At 43.8% G+C, this 10,786-nt stretch overlaps 1 pseudogene; it reads left to right on the forward strand.

Annotated features, from left to right (window-relative positions):
* Positions 1–1,426: 1,426 nt before the first annotated feature.
* LOC109675973 (programmed cell death protein 7 pseudogene) lies at positions 1,427–4,010 on the forward strand (annotated as a pseudogene).
* Positions 4,011–10,786: the final 6,776 nt, after the last annotated feature.

The raw sequence follows: 10,786 nt of genomic DNA on the forward strand, positions 1-10,786 counted from the left end.
ATGGCAAAACACCCAAATATCACTATGTTACCTGTTCCCAGTGATTTATCTCTGGATCCTCCCATTTCCTAAAAACTTATCTCCTTCTTAAGAACACTCACATCCTCTATAGTTCATTTTACCTTTGCATGATTCCTCAGGTAGACCCTAAGCTCCTTGAGGGGAAGGTGTGTCTCTCTTTCACTTTTGTATCTACTTTTCAGCAAATGGCATATAGTAGTTGCTCAACAATTTCATAGCAATAAGTGAATTAATTAATTCAGAAGTAAATAGTACTTTCCTAAACAATGAGCCCCCAAATGTGATCTAGGTCTGAATGATAAAGACACGGTACAGACTAGAACAATTGAAATACTGTCCTGGAGAAGTCAGGACTAGTTTTGGGTTCTGAAGGTGAGCAGGATTTCAGGAAAGCCTAAAGAACAGGTGCTCTCTTCACAGCTTGGAGACTTTACAAGGTGTACAAAACAACAGGGGTAACTCCAAGGATGGAAAATATATGAGCTGATAAGTTGAATTTAAAAAGTCCAAATTATAATGTGGCATGGTTTTGAAGGGAACTGTTAGGGGACCAGAGGGAGGGGAAAAGAGAAAGGAGAGGATCATGGGGGTAAATATGGCCAAAGTATGCACACACTCACACACACACACACACACATACAAATACACATGCAATTAGCATAATGAAACCCATTAAACTGTTAAAATGGCAGGGGAGGTAGAGGGGGTCACGAAAAAATAATAGAAAGAGTGAATTTGATCAAAGTTCATTATATGCACGTAAGGAAATAACACAATTAAACCCTTTTGTACAACTAATTAACACCAATAAGTTTTTTTGTGATACTGGGGTTTGAACTCAAGGCCTTACTCTACCACTTGAGCTATTCTGCCAGCTCTAAAATTTTTTAATTAAAAAAATTTCAAAAAAAAAAAAAAAAACAGTTGAACAGACTAGGCCTGATTCTCTGGCACAACGGAATTTATTATTTTCTAACCCTGTCTCCTTGGTACGAAGAGCTCCCTTGGGAAAAGGGGAGCCTGCAAACTCCAGTCCTTCTGGTAGTCTGACTCCTCAAGCCTAGAAGATCAAAGCCTGTGTCAACCCAGTTCCAGCACTGCTGATTCAGAGTGAAACACTCAGATTTCCTCTTTCTTTTGGTTTCCAAATAGACAGAAATGCATTAATGGAGTTCTGTAAAACATACAAATGACTCCCTTCAGAAACTGGCCTTTGATTTCCATCCAGTCACGTGGAGTTCAAGTTCTTACACAGAATTCTTTAACACGGGATACAAAAGGTTAACTGATTAGGTTGAGTTCTGTCCACCAAGCTGAGCTATATTTTTCAATGATTTAAATGGCTATTTTGACTTCCTGAGAAACACAAATTCCTGTCACTTTTGAGAGCATCTCCTACCTGAAAATGGCCTTGCCGGCCTTCTTCATCCCGGGTCCGCCGCCCCGACAGCCGCCGCCTCCTGCTCCCTTTGGCTGCCCGCCACCGCCTTTGCCCTCCCCGGCTTTCCCGCCGCCTCTTCCCCAGCGGCCCGGTCCTTTCCCGGGGCCTCCGCCCCTTTCCTCCAGCCTCCGCTGGCTCTGCAGCCCCGGGTCCCCGCGGAAGCCTCCCGCCGCCTCAGTGCCGGCCCTTCCCAGGGACCGACGCCGGCGAGCGTCCGCGGCCACCGCCTCCAGCCTCGGGGCCGCCCTGGAGTCCACGTTGGACGGAGGCGGCACCGCCGGCTGATGCACTTGGGGACACTGCCCTGCAGCGCCTGCGCGACCGGCAGTGGCTGGAGGCGGTGTTCGGGACCCAAGCGGGCGGGCTGCCCGGTGCCCCAGCGCACGCCTCCTGGGCCCAGCCTAGGCGAAGCGCGCACGCGGTTGCGCGGGGCTCTGCGCCTGGTGCGGCGGCTACGGGGCCTTGGTCAGGCACTGCGTGAGGCCGAGGTCGACGGCGCGGCCGGGGCCCTGCTGCACGCTCAGGACGCGCCGCTCCGCGCCGAGCTGGCCCAGCGCCTCCAACCGCTGTCCCAGGCCGCCTATGTGGGCGAGGCGCGGCGGAGGCTGGAGAGGGTCCGGCGCCGCCGCCTGCGGCTTCGCCAGAGGGCCCGAGAACGCCAGGCCGAGCGGGCAGTGGAACGCGAGCAAGACTGACCGCTGGAGGGTCAGGTGCGTGCAGGAGGTGGAGGAGAAGAAGCGGGAGCAGGAACTCAAAGCTGCTGCTTTACTTCTTATCTGAAGTAAAGAAAAAACAAGCAGACACTAAAAGAATGCTGGACATTCTTCGAGCTTTGGAGAAATTGAGAAAACTGAGGAAAGAGGCTGCAGCAAGAAAAGGGGTCTGTCCTCCAGCCTCAGCAGATGAGACCTTTGAGCACCATCTTCAGCGACTGAGAAAACTAATTAAAAAACGCTCTCAATTGTATGAAGTAGAAGAGAGAGCCCTCAGAGTTATGTTGGAAGAACAAGAGGAAGAAAGGAAAAGAGAACTGGAAAAAAAAACAGACGAAAGAAAGAGAAAATGTTACTTCAGCAACATGAAATTGAGTCCAAACTATTTGGGGATCCAGATGAGTTTCCATTTGCTCACCTGTTGCAGCCTTTCCGACAGTATTATCTCCGGGCCCAGCACTCCCTGCCAGCCCTCATCCAGGTAAGGCATGATTGGGATCAGTACCTGGTGCCATCTGATCATTCTAAGGGCAACTCCGTTCGTTCCCCAAGGATGGGTTCTTCCTCTGCTCCCCAGCAAGGACATCTGATCTGGGCAACTGCCATTAAGCTGCATTAGGAAAGATTCTCCAGGAGTGTGGTCCAGTGAGTGCACTTTCCAGCTCTAAATAATGCTGCCTTCTCATGCTGCAAACTAAAACACAGCCTCTAAACTCATTTGACATTGCTCTAACCTGAAGTTAGGCTTTCTTCTGTTCTCTGTCCTGGCCAGAGGTACCTCTTGAATCAGGAGATTAATATGGTTCTTCAGGAAAGGACCTAGGTGAACTGAGGGTATTCATTCCCACAGGTTCACTAAGTTTGCCTTTGTTTTGAGGGGCTTGGTCCAGGGTGACTTGTTAATTTGCTGTAGCTTCCTTGTATGTTGATGGGTAAGTACAGTCAATACACCCACTTACTCCATACAGTTGGATGTAGGTAGATTTAGTAGCCTCACCACCAATGTTGCCTATGAAGGCAAGCTTCATGCAAAACCTCCTTAACTTTCTTACCTGGAGATCTCTCTGACTCTTCCGAGTAAAGTTCAAAAATTTGGCCTTCAATTTTGTTAATCTCAGTTTTGGTGCAGTGTGAGAAGCTGCTAGTTAGGATGAAGGCAGTGACTGCAAGCTGGGTGCCAGAAAAGATGACCATCTAGTCTTATAGTCCTGTGGAGAACTTAGCAAACCTGAAGAGTACCTGTACCTAGATTGGATCATGTTTTAATAGGAAGTGGCTGTATTTTCCTCACGTCCACCATCCAAATGAAAGCTCTTGTTTTTGAAGTTCCTTGGGGTCTAGTTGTTCAAAATCTCCAGGGATGGAAATTATTTCCTAACGGAACTGGGATGTTAATGTCAGTCAGTCACATAGTAGGAGCTGCTATAGCTGTGGAATTTTCTTAGGCGCTCAAGCTTCTGAAAACATCCATGTAGTCAAAGTTGGGGAAGAAGAAAATAAGTGATAAAATTTATTTTTATATTCATTAATTAATGCTGTTGTGCTTGGAGATGATCAATCATATAACATGTCAGGGGTTTTTGTTTTGTTTTGTTTGGGGTTTTGCCAATTATTTTGTTATTTAATTTCAAAAATTTAAATAAATATCATTTTTATTTTAAAAAATGGCTATTTTGACATCAAGTAGGGTTGACCACTAATGAATTAAGCTTTCACTTTCTGTGCTCTGAGTTCATGCACTTTAGCCATTGGGAAAATCAATAATGGCTGTGACAATGCCAGTAACACCACAGAGACTGCCAGCCTTTGGGAAATACATTGGCTCCTCCCTGACTTTAGCCATCTCTGCTGTTCTCCTCTACACAAACTTCCTTGTTGCTTTTCTTTTCCTTCAGATATATCTATGAACTCCTGACACAGCTTTCCTAACTGCAGATTTTTTTTCTTTTAACTCATTACATTCATAAAAGAAAAATAAAGTAACCCTCAACAATTGAGTTGAATCCAAAAAAAGAGATGGAATTAAGAAAAAAGTAGAGAAAAGGGAAGATGAGGGGAATGTCAGAACAATGTCAGAACAAAGGGTTGCATTTGTGGACAGTTTTCCACTTTGATTTACACTGCTCTTAACTGCTAATTCCCAGTGGCCTCTTCTGCTTGCCCTTTAATAGGAGAGGGGATGATCTATGCTTCGACCTAAAATGAACTTGAGATGATGGATGGCCTGGAATTCCATAATTACACTCTCTGTGTGTGTGGCCCAAAGCTTAGCTCAGCTGGTGTGCAACTCCTGTAAAGGCCAGGGCCAATGCTCAGGGTGGAGTTAAATACCACGATGTCTCTTCACCTATTTTAGAGGATGCTGTGTGCTGTAAATTCTTTGTCCTGGAATTCATAAAGAATGTATCATACTTCAGGGCAAAACTAAAAGAGAAAAATATTTGGAAGTAATTATTCAACCGTCAACTGCTTTAGTGCATGTGTTTTTCTCATATGAAAATAGGTCGCCTTTGAAGACAAAATGCAAGCAGACAAAACTAGACCTCCTGTCCTAATCCATAGAAAGATCCATTGTTAATTGCACCTGTTAATCTTCCAATATAGTGTATTTGGAAGATAGTGTATATGACGGACTGAATATTTGTGTTTTCCTAATCTTCTTATGTTAAAGTACTAATCTTAAGGTGATAAGAATAAGAGGTAGAGACTTTGGGAGGTGATTAGATGTCAGTAAGGATGGCACCATTGACATGGGGTTAGTGTCCTTATAAGAAGAGGAAAAGATACCAGAGTCCCCTCTCTCCTTTGAGCATAAAGAAGAGGCCATGTGAGCATACATTGAGAAGGAACCAAATCAGCTGTTGTCTTGATCTTGGACTTCACAGCCTCCAAACTATGAGAAATAAATGTCTGTTTAAGCCATCCAGGCTGTGACATTTTGTTATAGCAGCCCAAACAGACTAAAACCAGTGTATCCTTTTAAATGTGCACTAGCGGTTTTCTATCCCTCTCACTCCCATCTTTCTTACTTACCTTTCAGGTGAAAAGTGGTTCATATGTTAAAGACAAAAGCCTGTCTACAGCAGAGTGCTTTAAAGCAGGGCTATTTGTGTTCAAATACACCACTTATAAGCTGTTCAACATTAGACAAGCTACTTAACCTCTCTGTACCTTAATTTCCTCAACTAAAATGCAATGCATAATGTATCTACTTCAGAGGACCCTTATAGGGATCGCACTAGCAAATACAGTAGGTCTATTTTATTTGCAGGTCATTACTTGAAGTTTTGACCAACCATAGTCAAAAAATAAATAAGTCAAATTAAATTTCAAAAACAGAAATTTTAAGTTCTTGCTCACATTGTTATCATCAGATCTGTTGAGTATTTCCTTGCCCTTTGTTTTGTGAAAATATGCTTCCCAAAAAGTCTGCCCAAAAAGCAAAGTTAAAGTTACAGTAAACCTCCCAAGCCAAAAAGAGCATCAAATATATGTTTAATTGAAGTGATAAAGTGAAAATTTTAGATTTCTTGAAAGGCAGCATGTCTTTAGTGGAAGTTGGGTGGGGTTAAGGGAAAAATGAACCAAGCATCTACAGTACAGTACTGAACTCTGCATCCTGAGCATTTGTGGGTTTTCCTTGGTGGCTATCTTCTTGAACCCATGTGCCCATGGCTACCAAGGCTCTACAGTATAGGTACAGTATTTAGAACAGCATCTGTCACATGTTAAGAATTTGCTGCAATCATTCCTATCCCTTCCATGGTCCTCTGATAGAGAACTTCCAGCAAGAGTCAGAAACTTAGGGAGGAAGGCAGAGAAGAGAGGAGGAAAAAAGAAACCAGAGAGAGAAGAAAGCTACCTGAGGCCAGCTCCATAATAACTGAAAAGAAAAAGCAATACGAAGGAGACACTGTCCCAAGCCAGTCTGGGAAAGATCATTTTTGTACAATGTAATTCACATTCTGGAAGGAACACAGTATTCCTGATAAAAATGCTTACTTACTTTTCTGACTAATGGGATTAAAAAACATACCCTGTGCTGTCGGTTAAGAATCTGGGGAGTGATCACCCCACCTGGGGTTCAGGGAACAGCCTCAGGCTCACATTCACGCAATCATTAATGGTGTGACCTTGCTCTCCCAAATGTGTGCCAGCTGGGACAATAAACTCATTTGAAAAGTACTCTTTTTTATTTGCATAGTGTAATTTTTTTATGTTAGTTTAACTGTGGTTATCTGATCATTTTCTTTTCCTATAAATTTTGTCTTCCAAAAGTAAATCTTCAGAATATATTCAATCCTTATCCTTTGCAGCATGGTTTAAATAAAATATTGCCTGTAGCCTTAACTTCCAGGAAGCATTTTTATTTAACAAAATAAAATGATATACAAGAAAGAAGGCATCTTGCCTCATTCTTTAATATGTATGTGATCTATTAAAAATCAGTTTGTAATTAGCAATGAACAATTGGAATTTGAAGTTAGGAACATATTAACACACTGGCACAAAACTATGAAATACAAAAGTACATATTTTTTTTTGGTGTACTAGTTACATTTAATGAACCTTATCTTTGCTTTTATTTTCACAGGTTAAAACAAAATTGTACCTTTCTTTATCTGTTTGGAAAAGCAACCCTTATCAGCAAAGACTGGCAACATCTTTAACAAACATGAAAAGGCAAATCTCTTAGCTACCCAGATAGACAAAGCAATATTCAGTTTCATATTCACATATTTCAACAAACAAACTGTGGTTACAGGGTTTTCTCTGGGCCCTTTGGGACAGAGCACAGGTTACAATTTATCAGGGTAATCAAATGCTTAATCTAGGAAAAGTAGAAAAGCTAGGTTGGCTATGGACAGGAACCCTCAATTCAGTTAGGCAGGGTGTGTGTTTAAGACTCCTCTTTTTTGGGGAGCCGGCACTCAAGTTTGAACTCAGGGCCCTCATGCTTGCTAGGCAGGTGTTCTATCAAGTGACAGAGTCATTCCACCAACCGAGGTTGTGGGTTTTAAAGTGTTCTAGCACATGGGTGAGTAAAATTCTGTCCCATTGTGGCTCCGGCCTCATAAAAAATAATGGGCATCTTTGGGTAATTCATCAGCTGGGGGAGAATGTCTTTTAGTTACAGTGTCACACAAATGCATCATGATTAGCTAAAAGATTGATACTGGGGGGACTTTCTCCCAAAAGAGATCCATATTATCTTATATTCACAGGAAAAGAAGAATCCAGAAAACATTTCATGTTCTCACTGAGCAGAAATATCAATGCTATGAAAAGTTTTGTTAGTCCTCAAATATAAAGGGAATCTTATATCAGCACAGAGATAGATCTTTTGTAGACTGGTAAGATTTAGCTGAGTTTTGTCTGTTATTTTCACAGCAACCTCTCTACCAGTTAGAACAAGTCTAGCCAATTTCACTTTGGCAAAGTTTCCCTTCCCTATAGTTTTTTGTAAGCGGTAATTTCCAAGGTGAGGCTGTTCATCTGTTGCTGACGTCATGGAGCCTCCACACCGGGGGGCGGGGGGGAGGAGGAGGGGGTAGGGGGGAGGGGGGTGTTCTGTCTGCTGCTTGATTTGGTGGGCTGAATGTGTGCTTCAGTGCATCCATCCACGGATGCGTGATTCTCAGTGTCCCGCTCCTTCACCGTCGGCAATGGCGTCCCGGCCGACGTCTTGTGCGGGCGGCGGGGTCGGGCCGGGGTCTCGCGGGTCGGGCTGGGGCGCGGGCCCCGGAGGGCGCGGACGCGAGCACAAGGCCGAGCCGGGGCGGGCGGCAACGGCAGGCCGCGGGGCGGTGCAACAAGCGGCCCGGACGGGGCGACGGGGACGAGGACGCGGAGGAAGAGGAGGGGGAGTCGCTTCCCGCGGCGGCGCCGCCGGGGGGACGCGGGCCCGAGCGAAGGCGGCTGCCTGGCGCGGGCCAGCAGGAGGCGGAGGGCAAGAGGTGCGGCGTCGGGGCCCCGCTAGGCTGCCTGAGCCATGGCTGAAGGTGAACCCAGTCGGCGCCTCAAATCACTGCCTGGCTCATCCCGGAGCCGCGGCCCTCACAGCGCCGCCCGCCCCGCGCCCCGCCTTAGGTGTGCGGCGCCGCCCGGCCCCGCCGCATCCACGCGCCCGGGCCCAGCAGCAGCAGCAGCAGCAGCGGCGGCGACGGCGACGGCGCCCCGACTCCGGCGCGCGCGTCCCGGACAGCCCGCGCGGTCCGCGCCCCCGCCGCGCCCCAGCCGGACCAGCCGCCCGAGCCCGATACGCGCGGAGCGGCGGGCGCGGCACGCAGCGCCCAGAGGCTCTTGGCGGCCGCCGCCGGGTGGGCCAAAAAGTGTATTTTTAAATATACAATAAAATCTCTCTATAAAAAAACTACAAAATTCTGGTGAGAGAGATCAGAGCTCTACATAAATGCAGACCTAGGCCATATTCGCTGATAGGAAGACTCAAAATTGTCAGGACATCAGTGCTTCTCAACTTCCTATAGATGCAATGCAATCGCTACCAAAATCCCGGCACAGGATTTTTCAGGTGTTGGTGAACTAGTTAAAGGTTTATATGAATAGATATTTCTTAAACACCAGAATAAATGAACACAGCAAGAAAAGGAACAAAGTGGGGCATCACTATACTTCAAGATTTAATATAGAACTACAGCAATGGAAACAGTGTGGTGCTGGTGAACGAAGAGAAGCAGAGCAATGGCACAGATTAGTGAGCCAGAACAGATCCCACAGACGCAGCACAGTGAGCTTTAACTAAAGAAAGAGCAATACAAAGGAAAAAGATAATTTTTTTATTTAATTTTTTTCAACAAAATGTCCTAATAACCACTGAACATCTACACGCCGCAAAATTAATCTAGAAAAAGACCTCACATTTCTCACAAAAAATCAAAGTGAATTATGTTAAATTCAAAACTCTAGAACTTCTAGAAGAAAACAGTTGAGCTTCTACACAAGAATGATTTAGAATTTTTAAACCTGTTGAAATCATCATAAGAAGGGGACTAAGGTAGAAAGGAGAAAAATAGAGGGGATGAACCAATTCAGGTTATAAAACAAATAGACATGGAAGTGTCACAATGAAATTCCCTGTGTAGCTATCTTAAACAAACAAAAATATCTTTTTTCCAAAACAGAACAGGAAGGGAAAACAGGTCCTGTCTGGGGTTGGTACCAGTGGGAAGGGGAGGACATAGGAAAGGGTGTGGGAGGTGACTATGTGGAAATACTATGTGCTCATGAAAACGGAAAAACGAGACCTGTTGAAACTACTCTAAGAATGATGGATGGGGTGAATTTAACTAAGATGTATTGTACAAACTGTTGTACATGTCATAGTGTACCCCCAGTACAACAATAAAATGACAAAAGAAAAAATAAAACAGTGGTATGCTAAAAAAAGAAAAAAAATCTTGATGACCTTGGGTTTACTGATGACTTTTTTGGTCTGGATTTAATATTTTAACTGTTAATTTATTTTGCTCTAAAATATTCTTTTCAATGCTTTAAAATATCCTTTGTTTTAAAATATTCTATTTTTATCACCTCCATGTTATTGTTGTTGTGAGGCATACACTGTGACATTTATAGAAGTTCAGCGTATCATAATTGAATCCACCCCCTCCATCTGTCTCCTTTATCCCCCTTACCCCATTCCTAGAACAATTTCAACTGCTCTCGTTTTTCCATTTTCATGCATGAGTGCATAGTCCACCACATTCACCTTCCTTCACCCTTTTCTTATATATCCCCCTCCCACTGGCACCAACCCCCAGACAGGACCTGTTTTATTTTCCTGCTCTCCATTTTAAAAAAAAATAACATTTTTTTGTTTAAGATAGCTATACAGGGAGTTTCCTGGTGACATTTCCATGTATATATGTTTTATAACCCGAATTGGTTCCTCCCCTCTATTTTTCTCCTTTTCACCTCAGTCCCCTTCTTATGATGATTTCAACAGGTTTAAAAATTCTAAATCATTCTTGTATAGAAAGTACATGAACCATGTACTTTCACCTTCTTAACTTCCTTCTTTTACCTTCCCTCTCTCATTAGTGTAATGATGACTTTTAAAATATAGTACCAAAAGCATAACTCATGAGGGGAAAATGGCAAATTAGTCTTCATTTAAATTAAATTTTTCTGTCCTGCAAAAGATATTGTTTTGGATAATGAAACGACAAGCCACAGACTTGAAGAAAATAGCTGTAAAATGCATATCTGATAATGGACTGGTGTCCAAAATTGACAACTCTTAAAACTCAACAGTAAGAAATAGGAAAAATCCATAAACAAAGATACCTTGCCAAGGGTACACCCAGATGACATATGAAGAGGGGGCTCAATATCTATGTCATCTGGAATTGCAAACCAACAACGAAACATGAGTACACACCCATTAAAACAGTGACATTGAAGGCACTGCAACAGCAATTGCTGGCAAAGAGCATGCAGTCACAAAATCACTCATTACTACTGGGAATAAAAAATGCTACGGCCACTCTGTAAAACAGCTTGGCAGTTTCTTATAAAGCCAAATATACTCATACCATATGACCCAGCAATCACACTTCCAGATATTCTCCCAAATGAATTGAAAACTTTT

This window comes from Castor canadensis, chromosome 13 (assembly GCF_047511655.1).
Source record: "Castor canadensis chromosome 13, mCasCan1.hap1v2, whole genome shotgun sequence".
NCBI lineage: Eukaryota > Metazoa > Chordata > Mammalia > Rodentia > Castoridae > Castor > Castor canadensis.